This window comes from Morone saxatilis, unplaced genomic scaffold, assembly GCF_004916995.1.
Source record: "Morone saxatilis isolate NCDOM2014 unplaced genomic scaffold, NCSU_SB_2.0 Contig24, whole genome shotgun sequence".
In the NCBI taxonomy this organism is placed as follows: domain Eukaryota; kingdom Metazoa; phylum Chordata; class Actinopteri; family Moronidae; genus Morone; species Morone saxatilis.
This window is the reverse complement of record NW_023339807.1, coordinates 17,900,202-17,916,654: the sequence shown is the minus strand read 5'-3', so window position 1 is coordinate 17,916,654 and position 16,453 is coordinate 17,900,202. Positions and strand designations below refer to the sequence as shown.

Sequence of the window (16,453 nt, the reverse complement as noted above, 5' to 3'; positions counted from 1 at the left end):
AAAGATGAGAGTTTAGTAAGATGAAAGGAAAAAGCAAGACAAGGAGGGAGGGAAAGAACGAGATGCTGAGTCCAACATGCCCCGGTTGATAAGCTGTTGGACTGGCGCCAGAATACTCCCCCCCAAGTACACACACATACTCAAACACACACACAAACACCCCACCCAGTGGCCAGCTTGACCCCCCCACCACCACCACACACACACACACACACACACACACACACACACTCCTAGTCGTCCATTACTGTGCCTGTCAGCCAAGCATGCAATCAATACTCCCCCTCCGACAGCGTGCGCACATGTGATGGAAGGCGAAAAGGGAGGAGAGGAGGAGGACAGCAAGGGTGAAGGAGGGATGTTGGAGGGGGAAGAGGGAGGAGAGGGGCAGACGGCTGGGGAGGAGGGAAGTGTTAGTGATGGGGAGTGCGGGGCTCGGGGGCAGCGGGTGAAGGAACGGGGGAAAAAAGAGAGATGACAAGAAAAATGTCCAGAGAGCAGAGACAAACAACAGAGAGCAGTAATATATAACAAAACACAGAGATAGAGTGAGTGTGGGAGTAGGAGATGGAGGACAGAGATGAGGAGTGGCAGAGGCAGAGGAGAGATGGAAAATAGAAGGAAAAAAAAGAAAATGTGTGTATATGTGTGTTTATGTGAGAAAGAGAGAAATGGAGAGAGGTTGTGGGTGGATGAGGAGAATGCTATATATAATGGCAGAGGTTCAGGAATAGATCAGAGTGATTGTGTTTTGTGATTACCTAACACTCACATCTGCAAACAGTAGCAGCCACCAGCTGACATCAAAGACCACACACACACACACGTACACAAATACCCCACATACACACACACTCATTGACACATACACGCAGGAATACACTCGGCAAAGTAAAGCTGGCACCCGCGAACCAGCAAACCTCATCTTCATGCTAAACTGAACTAACTCTCCACTAAAGAGCTTCTGTCGTCTGGCCCGGATTGATAACAGAAGCAAACACTACCCACTCACAAACACAAACACTCAGACACAAACACACTCTCGTGCTTTGAACATATCTCATACACATAAAAAGATTCATAATCACATATAAACACACAGACATGGCTGTATTGTAAATACCAAGTGGCAATGCAACTCTCATGCCTCACACATGCAAACATAAAACACACACTTGAATTGAAGATGAAGGAGATGTACCAAGTGGATGAATATTGACGATCAAGATTCTGTTATTACCTGCAATTCTGGCCAAAATCTATTAACCTTTTCATAGGAAAAAAGCAGCAGGAACCTGCTATTGTCACTAGGCCTATGTGTGCTTGAGTGTCCAGGCGTGCGTGCCTGTGTGTTCACTTACTGACGACATTCATATGTACTGTCCAACCTTGAAATGGCATTGTTATGGTAATGCAACAGGATCAATTCCTGCAGCAGTGCTAAAACGGCAGATTACAGTTCAGTTTACAATAAGTGTAAAGTTCAGTTTTGTGTTTACCAAGTGGCTTTATCAGACAGAATGAGAATATTACAACTAAATGTCCAAGAACAATGTTTCTAGGTCTCAAATTTACTGAAACGACACCTCAAAATGGCTGCACGCAACAGACTCCCTGCTACAGCATGTAGTAAAAAGAGGTAAAGTAAGGTAGTACGATAAAATTCTTCATATGCTCCCATGGTCCCATACTCAAACTGGTAAATGATTCAGATTGGTGGTCAGATGATTCTATATGGTTGGAACAGTGTTTTTCCAGAGGAGGAATTATTTTTCTACTAAAGTATTATCGCATAATCGAAAATAGTCAAATAACAACATCAAAAAATAGAATGAATATCATTTTTATTATTAATTATTTGCAGTTCTGTTTTTCAAACTAAAATCAGGACTAATATACTCCCGGAAATAATCATTTTAAAATCAAGGGAAAACATTCAACTCTAGTACCAGGAGATGAACATGAATATGTGTGTGTGAGTGTGTGTGTGTGGATCCCAAACAGCTTCCTTCAGCCTCAGGAAGACCTACTCCCAGCTGGCCCAGTCACCAGCTAGCTACTCCACCTCCTTTGATTCCCATTGATTGGGGAAATTAAATTGTTCATGCACGTGTGTGCGTGCTTGCTTGTGTATTTACTGTATGTCTGCTTGTGTGCATGTGTGAACAGTAGGTGTGTATATGCTGTAGAAACCTCTGCACAGCGTAGCCTGGTGTGTTTTCTTCTAGTCTGAGGTGGTGAGAGGAAAGGCTGGCGGCTCAGAGGGAATGCTACCATCGGGGCACAGGAGGAGCCTCCCTCCTCTCTACTTATACACCAAATAACTAACAAAAGCCAACTATCACTTTGTGTCTCTTTACCAAGCTGTAGAGTCCAAGAATATCTGAGTGGGGAGATAGGTATGGAGGCGCTCCAGTTTCATGGCTGCATAGAGCAGGCAGTGAGCTGCATGCAGCCAAGGTGATCCCTGCCAGCCATTTTGCCCCGCATTTAGTATTCATTTTCCAGGCGATCAAACCCGCTGCCAGGAGGTGGAAAGAGTATGTGTGACTATTAACGTGCTCACACAAATTGAGTGTGTGAGTGTGTGTGTGTGTGTGTGAGAAAGTGCACATGGTTTAATGAACACACGGATGTGGGTGTGAAGATGTAGGCTTAACACCCTCACATACTGATGCATAGGACAAGTGTCTGTGCACATGTATGAGGACGTGTGTACGGTAATGATGCTGCATCATGCAGCAGGGTTGATTAGGAACACAGGGATAGCAGAATAGGCCAGGGGCCAGCAGACCCGGATCCCAGTACATAGCCAGTAGAGTAAACCTGGATGCGCACAGCTTCCTGCTGGGGAAGGATAAGGGAGAAAGCAGGAACACAGGAAGTAATGAGAAAGGAAAGAACAAAGGAAGCAGTAAAGAGGGGTGAAACAGGGAAAAGGGGGATGAGCGGAAGAAGTGGGTTTGGGGAGAAAAGACAAAACAGCGCAGTAACAGGATGAGCAGGAGAGAGGAGGAAGGGAGCGATAAGGGACAGAGTGAGCTGAAAGAGAAACCAAGAGGGGGATAAAAACTGTTCTGTTCTGGTGCTGGAGGAGGAGAAGAAGGAGGAGAAAACAGAGGAAATGGGGATCGACGACAAGAGGGAAAGAGCTGAGCAGCAGTGCCCTGGCAGCGTGCGGTGGAGGCAGGCAAGATGGCTGCAGGGGACAGAGCACCCGGCCAAATATGGTCATCAGGACCCAGCTCTGTCCTACTTTCTTTAATGGGCTAAACCAAAGCCTGGATGATGCAGGAAGAACCATATATGGTCAGTGGGCAGAAAAGTCAGCTCCTGTCTCTTTGATGTGTCGTGCTGGAATGAGTGATGCAGGACTTGGGCCTAATATACAAACAAAGCCCTACAGCAAGATTACACACACACATACACACACACACACACACACAAAGATCTCTCTAATTCCCTCTCTTTTATGGTGAGCTACTTGACATGACGACCCAATCTAGAAAACAGCCATGAGGGATGCTTCTGGAGTGTGTGAGGGTGACTGAACAGGTTGTGAACACATTGTACCTGTCCATCTGTGTTTGCGTGTGAATGTGTTTGTGCTTCTTCCGACGACATAAGTGTGCCTGCTTGCCTATATGTGTCTGTGTCACGTCACCCGGGGCTCCACCAAGCTGTGTGAACTCTCGTCGATCTATAAAAGCTACCCTCTGGTTTCACTTCGGGCTACGGTGTAATAGACTGGAGACACACACCATACACACACCATGTGGCCAGGTCAGCAACCTTCTGCAGCAACATCTGTACACATGGCCAGAAATCAAGGATGTACAAATGCGGATTGACCAAGGGCATCGCTGCAAGTGGCTCACCTCCTGTTGCTGTTTGTGTGAAGACAGAGCACTCCGATAAAAGCAACAGTGTATCTATGTTGTAAACATTGTTCTCTCTTTTGAATTATTCCAACTCCTAATTAGCTTCTTTTGTCCACAGTGTATTTCTTGGCAATGTTATCTACCCTAGAATGTGGGGACAAACTAACAAACACTGATCACAAAGGCGTTGTCATGGCCAGGAGATAAAACATGCCAACAGTAAAGCACTGCTACTGATTCATCTCATCTATTTCAGTTGTCCTACGCAGGTCTTGTTGCTATGTGAGTTGCTATGATTGACCAGCAGGGCTCACAACCATACGCAAAGAGAAATTCCATTCCTGCCTGAATTAAGCCTTTATATGAGAAGCAGTGCTTCAAAAGAAGGGGTCTCTTTCATCATGGCTTCTGTTTCAGAAACTGCAGGTACAATCACATTCCTGCAGCTGTAGAAACAACTTAAACAGCTCATATACTGTACAGTAAAGCCAAAATCATTCAAAGAATAGGAATGCTAGGTGAGATTGCTCTAAATGTGACAAAGTGAAGTCCCCTTACACTGTTCCATATATGGACAAATAAAGGGAGGTGTCACTCTTGCTATCATTAAGGCAAATAAGTCTTGAATGATCCCATCACAAGGGCCTGCAGGCTAAAATAACAACAGCTGACACACAGTATACTAGCTGTTGGGGCAGCCAGGACGGCTTTATAGAACTGTGACTTAATTATTAAGATTCAGAGGAGTAAACATACATTTCATGGGAAAACTGAAACATACGCCCACAATATATATCTGCCAGCATACTGCAAACACTCACACACCACAGAGATGCTGTATACAGTTTGTGACAGCCCACACACAAATGTACCCATTACCATCAAAACATATGCGCAATAACAGCACATTTTCAAATCCTTCCCTTCCACCCAGGAAATATTTTCAACAACAACTCTGGGAATTGTTCAAGTGTTCAAATGTCACTTGCGTTTTTCTGCAAGGCAACGTCTTCTTCATCAGGCGCTCATCTGGTGTGCGTCTGAAACAGGCCCCAGTGTGGGGCTTAGTTCCTCTTCTTCCTGACAGCTACACTCACAATAAGGCCTGTTGGCATGATAGTATTGGTTAACATTCAGCTACTATGCTGCTTAACAACTCCGCTGTGGCTGCTAAGCCCTGTATTAAAGCATAGATAGCACGCCAAAAGAGTTCTCTGCATGCCACGTTAGACAGGCATGCTTTCATTCAGAGACCCACTGAGCAGAAAAAAATTACAGACTTCCTGAAAACAAAAAAATACCAATTTCAAGTAAGCAATTACATGTCCAGTGTCTCCTGGCAACCAGTTTATAACTCTAAAAAGAAAAACTGTTTTTATCTGATAAAAACCCCAAACAGTGGTCAGGTGAAACAGAGGAACTAGATAAGGAAGAGAGACAGAAACAAGAAATGTGTCAATGTTAAGTGAGTATACGTCAACTTCAGTTGAATTTAAGTGCTGTAAAGAGCCTGCCTCAGGATGGATGAGGTTGGAGTGAGGGAAAATGGTATAGTGAGGGAGGAAGACGGCCCTCTGTTGCTGTCAGGTGAGCTGACACACACTCACAGTTTCTGACAGTGTTTTGTTATGAGTTTGCATAACACGGACACTCACCAATGGCCAGTGGGAGAACTGACAGAGCAGGAGGCATGTGCTCGCAAAAGGGAGCATGTGCATGTCCTGTACTTGTCTATGCTCACAGAATGCCTATTAAGGAGTACATTAGATATTTAACTGTGTGTGTACTTGTGCACATTTAAGTATTTGTGTGTTTGTGAAGGTGTGTCCATCTCAGTCAGCGTTCAGAATGCAGCCAGCAGTCTGTGATGGCTGCGCTGCGTGGATGACACCTCCCGTTGACAGTGGGCTTGGAGCGAGGACGCCAGTCATAACATAACAGCAGGAAGGTGGGAGGACATCACCTCCAAGCACACACACACACATATACAGTGACACACTATGACACAGTGTTAAAGTCATATCAAGGTCCTTATTTAGATTGGCTATCATCTCTGACCTCTCTCTCCATCCTCATTAGTTGGACTAGACAGCCCCTGCAGGCCTGAAGCTGCCGCAGGCCCACACACAAGATGTCACATTGCTTCATCAGTGGTACAGTAACTAATGCGCACAGCCTGTAGGTTTCGTCCTGCTTGTGGATGTCTTGTTGTGCCATAATTGACTGTTTGATTGACATCCGGTCTGGTTCTTATGATAGCCTTTTTGGTCATCTGGAACCAGATTCCACAAAAAGTCAACAGTGACCTATAAGAATGCATTTCACCAGCTTTTGCTCTGAATGTAGGTGACGTTTGTTGCACGGGATCTTTTTGATAGATCTGGAACAGATAACAGTGAGGATTATGCAACATCAGGGATCAAGACTTCTGTTGTGATTGGAGGAATAGTTAGAGGTGCAGAATGACTGGAGAGGAGTGCATAACATGTAGCCTGGCAATACTCCAGTACTTACACGAGAGCCAGAAATGGGTTCAAATCGGGCCTATGTCACATTACTCTTTCCTCACATCTTAGCTTCAATGTAATGTCCCAAAAAGAAAAAAAAAATAATAAAATGCCAAAGTGATGTCTTCTGCCCACTCATTTTAAATGTCAGATGTCAAAATGTCAAATGCCCCTCGAAAACGACCTTAAAAATCAAAATGAAGGTTGAAACAAGCATTATCTAAGGACGTCATCTGCCCTTATCTCGGGACCCCATCCAGCCTGCCTACCCTTTAATTATTAATGTTAGCACAGGTGACAGAAAAAAATGGCAGGTCTTTACCTTGAGGACAAAACCTTTCATTATCTCCCTTCTTTCTTTGAGTCTTTGTTCCTAATTCCATTTCTCTTTCTCTTTTTCCTTCTCCTCCCCCTTTCTCCGCATGTCTCAAGTCAATTCGGTTCAGTTCAAAGGGTCTTTATTAGCGTGACCAGCCCTGTGGCGAAGTGCCAGCTCACTGAGAGGGAACGCTATGATGGAACATCAGCAAACCACAGGAATCTCAGCACCGCTTCATAAACACACGCATCAGGTGAAGGACGATCAACATAGAGATGAGAAAATATATGTGCGTGTGTGTACAGTGTGAGGTCTGTGTGTGATATTGTATCATATGTTATAATCCAGGCTTATGTATATTTAGCATATGAAATTATTTTATTAAGCACACACAAAAGGTAAATGTGAGAACGCTCTCGCCCACACACGTCTAGCTAGCTTTGACTGGCAGATACATTGTGTGTTCCATGAATTAGTCATGTCTGCAAGGAGGACACATCCACGGCATGCCAAGCAGCTACTGCTGGAATCAGAAAGACAGAGCAAGAGAGAGAGAAGGGTGTGATTGGCCAGACTCATTGACTGTAGGAGAACAGGGGATTAGCATCTGTGACATCACCTAAAGGTGTCTGATGGGAGGTTTTAAGCACTGAAGTTAGATTAAGATACCAAAGACAGAAGTTTAAAATTATGGTAATAGAGGCTGTGTGGAGCTGAGATGGTTTAAGCAGTTACCACCACAACTGAGTGCAGTAGCTTGGGAACTTACTTCAATTTAAACCTTAATATCCTCTTAATGGAACAATAATTTTCAATCACCACCAAGAAACACTTTAGAAAAAGTACAATTAGCTATTGAGAATTAATGCATTTAAGGTTCTTTGATCTCAACACACTTTTTCGACTGATGGCACAAGGGGATAAATCGTGTGCTGCACATCCTTTGCTGCCTTCCTCACTTACTTCATGTTGAATACTACGGCGTGTCTTGTGAATCTTCACTTGGTAATGAGCACATACCATCCTCATAACAGCCTAATGAGCACAACCAAGGGCAAACGTAGACACGTACACACACTGCTGTCAAACATGCCATGAACAACACATGTGCACATACACACCACACAGGTGGTCCCATATCCTCGTTGTGTCTCAAGCCAGCTCACCTATTAGAAAACCAATCATGTTCTGCACCTGGGCCTATCAACAGTAAGAATGTGGAGCAACACTAGAAATCTGCTTATTTCTTGTCCTACAAATGTTCCATTTGTCATAGAAGAAAAATCACGAATGCTGCTAGAAAACCTGAGAATTTAGGCAGCATTTGGTAGATTGTTTATACATTGGAATAAATAGTTTGTGTCAGGCGGGTATGTTTTTGTATATTTGTGTGTGTGACGGGGTGTAATAGAGAGAGGGAAGGACAGTGAGGCTAAACAGGGCAGAGAGAGCAAACAGTTTATGTGCTTTCAGAGTACAAATACTGACATAGAATCACTTTGTACTCATAAATGATAACAAAGAAGAGGGTCAACGTAGGTCAAAGTGGTCAAGACCCTCTCTGTGTTGTCACATTTTTATAAAAATTGAGAGGAGAAGGGGGAAGGGTTAGTAAGGGACTGATTCAAACTTACATTATGGCAAATACAGGGGTCAACACAATAACATGAACTACGGTACACTAAAATAAAACATTTCTGACAGAACAGCTTCACAATAATGCAGAGCTTTTAAACTGAACAAGATTACTATACAGGGGTCGGCGGTATTGGCATGCTATGCTATGTGCTAGCACGCTAATACTAAAATTCAAGTTACACTATCTGAACTTAACATATAGCTGAGGCTTAGCCTGGTCAAGTTAAGGCAAGTAGAGCTGAGCATGACAAGCTGAAGTGTTTCCTCATCTGTAATCATTTCTTTGAAATAAAAAAAGTGAATTATAGCAACAAGTTGTGACTTGTACTCCAGTAGGGATTGTTCCTAAAATGCACTCTTTTTGTACCAACAGGATATGATGCAATATATGAGCAATTCCTCCATTTCCTTTGTGCATTGCATTGGGAAAAGTGTACATCACATGGATGTATTAAGTAGAACTGGATAGTGTGTTCAAAGACGACCCATTTATTTCAATTACAGTTGTGCATGCAACAAAAAAAAAAAAAGATTTTTGGGCCAGTGTGCTTCATGCCACTACACAAAAATCACCTCACGGACCAGCACAGTTCCTAGCTGCTTGGTCCATCAACAGAAGATCAAGTGATCTAATCAAAACCAGCTTGAAAACAGTGTTGTATGAAACAGAAACACAACTTCTATTCTTTTTTTTTACTATTGCTGGACAAACAGATCATTCTCAGAACCGTCTAACCATTAAAGTTCGACTAAATCCAAACATGTGACATGTAATTAACAGTGCCGGTGTCCTCTGTGACACTGTGATAGCTGACTGTAGCCCTCTAATTATCCTGGGCTGTAAATATTGTATTATTCCATATTGAGCTGCAAATTACACCGGGGTAACACATCCGGTACTAAATACTGCTGATATGAGATAATACACCGACGCCACCGTCTGTAGTCACACCCCCTGCCTCACCTTTCACCTGTCTCTCAATCATCATCATCACTCCCACGCACACACACACAATCACCACAAACCACCTAATGCCCCATCCACCATAATCATTTTGACACCACAGAGGGACAGAGGGAGGGAGAGAAGCAGAGAGGAACAGTGGCAGAGTGATTAGCTTGACATCACACAAAATAAGAGTGCGATAGAGGCGGGAACGTGTGAGTGTAAGAGAAAAATGAAGAACAGGTGAGAGGCAGGGAATGAGAACAAAGCTAATAAGACAAGAAGACAGAGCCAGTCACAGAAAAGAAGCATAGAAATGAGAGAGCCAAAAAAAAAGATGGGCAGTCGATGCTAAAATAGAGATGGGACGTGGAGACATAGTGACGGCAGACAATGAAAATCAACACCATTTCATTTTTATTTAAAAGAAAGAGGCGAAAGAGAGAGAAGAATTCCTTAATGGCTAAGGAAAAATGAGCGATAGATAGGACATGCCTGGAGGAGATCACTATATTTATACTCTACTATGCCATTATTTATTTCTTTTTCTCCCTCTCTCCCCTGCTCCCTTGCTCCCTTTGACGGGCCTGATTTTTAATAACATGCATATCTTTGTTCTTGATTAAGGAATGGAGATTGGGAAGACAGTGCCGTAGGGGCCAGTGAAGACCACACTCCTGCCGGATGGAGAACAAACCCCCCCACACCCCCCACCTCCCCCTCTTCCCTTCCTTCCAACAATCCCTCCATCCTTCCCACAACATGCCTGCACCCTTCCCCCTGCCCTGCGTATCTTCAGCCTATCATCAACATCCCCACTTGCTTTCTCAGTCTTCACTTCTCTCCCCTCCCTCTTCTTGGGTAGCCTTCTTCTGCCCCTCCCTCTCTCCCTCGTTCCCCCATATGCACACCCCTTATCTTCATCTCATCAACCACTCTCCGCATCCACTGCCATTTACATAGAAGATTCCTCTATTCCACACCTCTGTTTATTCATTTTGTGGGAAAACATCACGTTTTGAAGTGGATCTTTCTGTATTAGAGCTGGAAAATATGGTTTAAATCAGTAACAGGGTATTAATAACACAAATATTAATAGGTATCCGAATATATATCCAAAATAACATATAAAATAGTCTGACTCTAGACTGTACTCCTAACTAACTTTCATAGTTTCTGTCGGTCTGTCAGTCCGTCCACTATTTTGGTCCAGACTGAAATACAATAGAAGGACCGGATGGATTGCCATGACATTATTATAGTATCTCCCAGTCAGTTCTCTAGTAACTCATCATTATCTACTACATAGTGCTTGAATCAGAGTTCTTCAGGAACTGCTCATTAATGATTCATGAATTATCAGACCGTTCCTCAGTAACTACTCACATTTTTGTGTATTTTTTGGTATTGTAAAATGTTACGTGTCATTTCACATACCTAAATCTTTTACAACGAAAAATAAAAAGCCTTTTCTGCCCTTTTTCATTTTCGCAACACCAGATGTTACTGGTTGTAAAAGAGTTGGATATAAACAATTTAAAGTTTTTGTTTTAGCACATTTCTTTTCCTCGCCTCCCTCTTCTCTACTCCTCTAACTGCTGGTAACAACCCAATCCTCCAGCCTCCCTGACACATTAACATGACAGCCGTCAGCACCTCTGTGCAGCGTGGCCTTTACACTGCGAGTCTGTAAAGATGCGTGGATGGGTATCTATCTGTAAAGATGTGTCACGGCTTGTGTGGTTCAGTCAAGTGTGTGGCAGTTGTGAGGGCAACTATACAGTATATGCATGAATATTTATTCATAGTTGTGTGTGATTTTTCAATGTATTTTCAGCTGTTTGCTGCTTTCTGGTTTATTGTACCCTTTGCTCCATGGCTTTAATTTGACAGCTGCAGTTACATGTTACTTTTCAGAATAAAATCTTCATTCAAAACTAGGAATGGGACGATATTATCGCAATAAAAAACACTCTTTATTATGCTGAATGTCTATTCTCTGGATAATCGTGAATATCATCACATGGCATGACTTGAAAAACTGTCTAGTTCACCAGCACACAGTCCTATATTGATATCAATCAATCCTGATATATTTTGAACAAGGGGACAAGGGGGAGCCCACGTCTTTCCAGTCATCCCAAAATCTTAAGCCTGTTACCAAGGCTGAAGGCTCGGCTTTCTTGTTGCATCCCCCACAAAAAAAGTTAAACTGGATGTGTGGAAATAGTAAAGATTCCAAAATAAAGAACAGGGAGATGAGGTGCCTATCTGTGATGTATAAATACACATTTTTAACAAAATGTCAGGTAAAGTGATTTCAGTATGCTTTAGTGCCATTTTGAAGTATATTTTAATGATTGTTCTGATAATATTGCAGTTATTTTGGCCAAGATAATCTTTTTATATCGTCTAATGCTTATTAAACAGATTGTTCAATATGATGCATTGTTATGGATTTAACTACCAAATGGTTTATAAAGTGCACACCTCTATCAGTTGTAATATCAATTCAGTATCAGCTGTAATGAAATCCAATAATAAAATAATACAGCACACTGGAACAGTTCTGCATAATGAATACTTTTATCTTTGATACCTACATAAATAGATATTGCTGATAGCACTTGTGTATATTTAAGTTAAAGGGTGGTTCACCCAAATTACCCAACAAAAAATCTCATTTACCTATAGTGGCATGCACATAGTTTTGCTTTGGTTGGTTGAAACTTACCCTCAGTGGTTTAATTAGCAACTATTTCTTCAGTAGAATGTAGTTCTAATAAAAACTGTTAACTGTAAAGTCATTTAGAGTAATTGAGACATTGTTTCTGGAAGGACACTTTACTGCTGAATTTTTCAAAGGTAATATTTTATTGCTGCAAGCACCACAAGCAAGCAGTAACCTCAGGGACAATTATTTTAAAACCTGGGTTATCAAAACCAACTATCTGAATGGTATTCTTAGTATTCATGGTATTGCTACTTTTATTAAAGTACAGAATCTAAACACTTCCTCCGTCGCTGCTTTCTGCCATATACCTTGGCAAGCATCACCACAGCAACCAAACCCAGACAGGCCTCTCTGCCGGCTTTTATTGGTCCAATAAAGCTTGAACAACGCACCGTTGACTGCAATCAGCCGCTGTAACTAAATATGTGTGTGTGTGTGGGTGTGTGTATGAATGTGTGTGTGTCAATTCATTTTTCATCTATAATGAGGACAGAAGACTAGTCTATAATATGTATGTCCCTGTGTCATATCACATTTAACGCATCACTTCACTCACCACCCATTGTTTCTTACTACCGTGATGATCTCTCACTATCACTCCTTTCTTTTTGCCATTTTGCGATATTGGTCTCACTGTAATGCATTTTTCCCTTCCCTCCCTTAAGCCTGTAATACATGCGTGGCCATACACACACACACACACACCCAAACGGATTGCGGATGTGCTGACACAAGGATATTCTTCCTTCCGCATGAGCCTCCTCCTCTAAGCTTCAGGTCAGGACGGTGCACATAGCAACCACATACCAGTAACAGCTTAAATACTGGAGTTCATTCTTAAGAAGCCTACAAGTATACAAACACATGTGCACATAAACAAATACACACACATACACATGTGCTGCATTTATTTTTCATTATCCTTTACCTTCTCTGGAAGCCTCTGTTTTCCCTGAACAACACACCTAATCGTCATCTTTTACTCCCTCGTTCCCTCCCTGGAACAAAGGTGAAGGGCACAGAAAAGTGGAGATGAGGAAGGGAAAGAGAGGGAGACTCTAATGGTGATGTTTTTCAATTGGGTTGATTTATGGCTGGCTGTTACCATTATTTTACCATTTACTCCAGTGGGTTGGAGGAACTAGGCTGGACAGCTCAAGCCGGAGGGGAATAGAGAGTGGAACACCAGAGCCACAGGAAACATATAGCAGGTAGGACACAATAATGAAGAATGCAGCTGGACTTTTAGGATGAAGACAACCAGGGCAGCAGAAGATAGGAGAGAATGAGGGAATAAAGGAGTGAGTGGGAGAAAGATAAAGAGGCAGAGGAGAGAGCAGAGCAGAGCTTAATGAATGTAAAGGCTATAACAATGAGGTGAGGTAAATTGTCCATTAACTCAAGAGTTTCTCATGCGTGTGTTGCCTCGCCATAACGTTCCAATTTAGCAGGTTACACTCTGATGCTTCCTGGCCAGACACATGCAAGGCGTCTTTAGGATGCCGAGTTTGACCGAAGTAAGACAGAAGAAAGCGACTGAGAGGCGATTAGGTAAGAGGCAAGAGAGAACTGGGACAGAGGATAAAAAGGAGAAGGTAGTAGAATAAGACAGAGCGAGCCAGATGGAGGAAATGTAGTGGTGAAGCAGAGATAAGGCGTAAAGATAGGGAAGCCAGAGAGGAAATATTGAAAGTTGAGAAAGAGAGCAATAGGGGGAGAATGGATAATTCAGCTGGAGAGGAGGAAATTCACAGGGGGAGGGAGATACCATCAGTTCTTCAGATACGAAGGGAGATAGCCACTGCAGAGGGACAGGATCAAGATTTCAATACACACCCGAAAGGAACAGAGAGCACCACATTATCACAGAGCAAGAAACACAATTATTACTTTCGACAGCCCCTGAGAGAGTTGAACAAAAAACAAAGAGTGAGCTCGGGCAGCCATGATGCTCTATAAATGACACAACAATTTGGGGGCAGAAAGGGGCGAACTGGATGGGAGGCTAATCCGTTTTAATTGGTCTGTGCAATCACAGGGTCTGATGAGGAAGATAATGACGGGAGGGACAAAATGACTTCTCACTCTGATGCTGCTTAACTGGCTAAATTGAGTCTGTCACATCAATGTCATTAAAGTGATTCAACAATGGATATCAAATGTCACATATCAATTAATGTTTAATGAGTTGAACCAGTGCACAGCGGTAGATAACGCACCTCATCCTACAGAATATTTGCACACCGCAGTGTTTGACGCTAGTGATGGCAGGCATTTGGCAGCGTCTCCATACCACAAACTGAACACAAAGGGACACCTGTCATTAGCATTATGAGTCAATTTGGTGTCTAAGGAGCTTGTAGTACTGTGCCAGGAATAGCCACACACACTCCTTTAACACCTTAGCCGCTAGCATGACTTGGAGTAATACTTTCCTGGTAGGACGACAGCATTTATTTGGCTACGGTGGCCTGAGCAGTTTTGACAGATGTCAAGTTGAAATCATGAAACACATCAAGAAATTATCAACAGTTCACTGACCTCTGCGTTCATCAGTTCAGCCAAGACTGCTACAGTGTGTTTATGTAGTGTTTTGTTGATGTGTTTAGAGCTTGTGAATGCATGTGTCTGTGCTCATCAGTGTGTACGTGCATCCATACGCGTGTTTGTGTGTGTGCGCTTTTGGCCTGCATGCATGTGGTGCATTTGTGTACGTGTTTGGATGTTGCCAATGTGTGTAGGAAAGAAACGCACAGTGTATAAAAAGGATTAGCTCACTATTATGGAGGAGCTGTCAGATGCCTATAAGACCAAAACACATTTCCCCTCCCGTCTCCTTTAACCGATGTTGCTTAATCTCCGCCCAGATCCGCCTCAGAAAGACTTAAGGGCTGTTACTGATTCCTCTAATGCTTTCAGATGAACCCTGTGCTCTGACATGTATTCAGTTAGTTAAAAAAAAAGAACTTAAGTGCAGAGCCTAAAACACTGATGGAAAAGCAGTGAAAATTGTGTATTTCTCCCTGAGTGATGTGGAGGAGGGTCGGTTATGTAGAGGGTTATTCATAACCAGCAGCCTGCTGTACTGGAGGCTATCAAACTTCAGTGAGTGTATTAGCAATTCACCAGGCAGGCTTTCTAATCACACCACCACTGCACAGGGCTGCATGGGCTTATAAGGTGCTGGTTCATATTCTCAGCCTTGGGGGAGCACTGGGTTAATATTCCAAGTGCCTATAGATGAGTTATGATTTGGAGTGAAAGTGCTGGGAGAGTTATGTAATTTGCGCTATCGTTATCAGCAGTAATAGACATTATCATCAGTTTGTTTCCGGCAAATGAAAAATGTGAAACCTATCCCTATAAAATGGCATTACAGTGAAACTCTTAGAGATTATTATAATGGTTTTCTTAGTAAATGTGCTGACAAAATAGTATCATTGGGTAGTTGACAGCATAATTGGTAGGTAATTTTGAAATACTAAGCAATGAATAGATAATAACATACGGTAGTTGATGTTTTCATGTCTACACGGTACACTTCAGCTTTGAGGAATTTTCTTTTTAATTAATGCCTCCATTCTTTATCATCAGTGCATGCATGATTAGACAACCATGAGGGTTAAAATGATAAATACTAGCGGATGAACTTGCAGAGCTTTTCAGTGCAGTAAATGATCATGGCTACAGTTCTTTTATCAACATGGCCTCTTGGTCTCTAATGAGCCTCACACCTTCAGCTTTGCTTTGCTCGAAAGCAAACATGGCTCATGTTTATTCATGATATGCCAATATGGGCCACTTCAAAAGATTGTCCGTTTGGCACTTTCAAGAGAGTTGCTCTCACTCTTTCTCTCTCTCTCTCTTCCTGAGTTACAGTAGCTCTCCTTTGGCCCAGCCTGCTGCACCTGTCTCCCTGCCAGGACTCAAGCTTTATTTACCGTAAAGCTTTCACACAGATAAACACAGCAACTCAGCAGCTGCCGTGCACACACACTCACGTACACACACACACACGTAGACACACGCAAGTGAATTTGTGCTACAGCACGCTCCCAGATTTTGGCTTATGATCAGAGCGAAACAAAACACGGCTGTTCTGGGCTCGCCTGTTTGTTTGATTCCTGTCTTTCTTTTTGTCGATTGTTCTCTCTCAACACACCTTCCTCATTTTTCATCCACCTCATTTTTGATTGCTTTCCTTCCATCCTCAATCTTCACTCTGCTGCACCCCTGTGTTCCCGTGAGAAAGCAGCGGCCTGAGCAGGAGGATGTGGTCGGAAGAGGTGGAGGGAGAGCGGAGGATTTGGAGAAAGTTAGTCTACCCCTCCGTCTCTGTCCCACACCCACACCCCTCCTCTTCCTGATGGCTAATCGATATGTTTGGGTTTCCCCCTGTGGCTGTGGCCCAGGAGGCTTGAAAGGTGA

The 16,453-nt window shown here is 42.9% G+C and overlaps 1 protein-coding gene across 1 annotated transcript in view; it reads right to left on the bottom strand.

The window, feature by feature from the left end:
- The window catches only part of LOC118335335 (glutamate receptor ionotropic, kainate 5-like), a gene marked incomplete at its 3' end in the record, with an annotated part of 42,661 nt that overhangs the window by 16,524 nt on the left and 9,684 nt on the right, over positions 1 to 16,453 (bottom strand).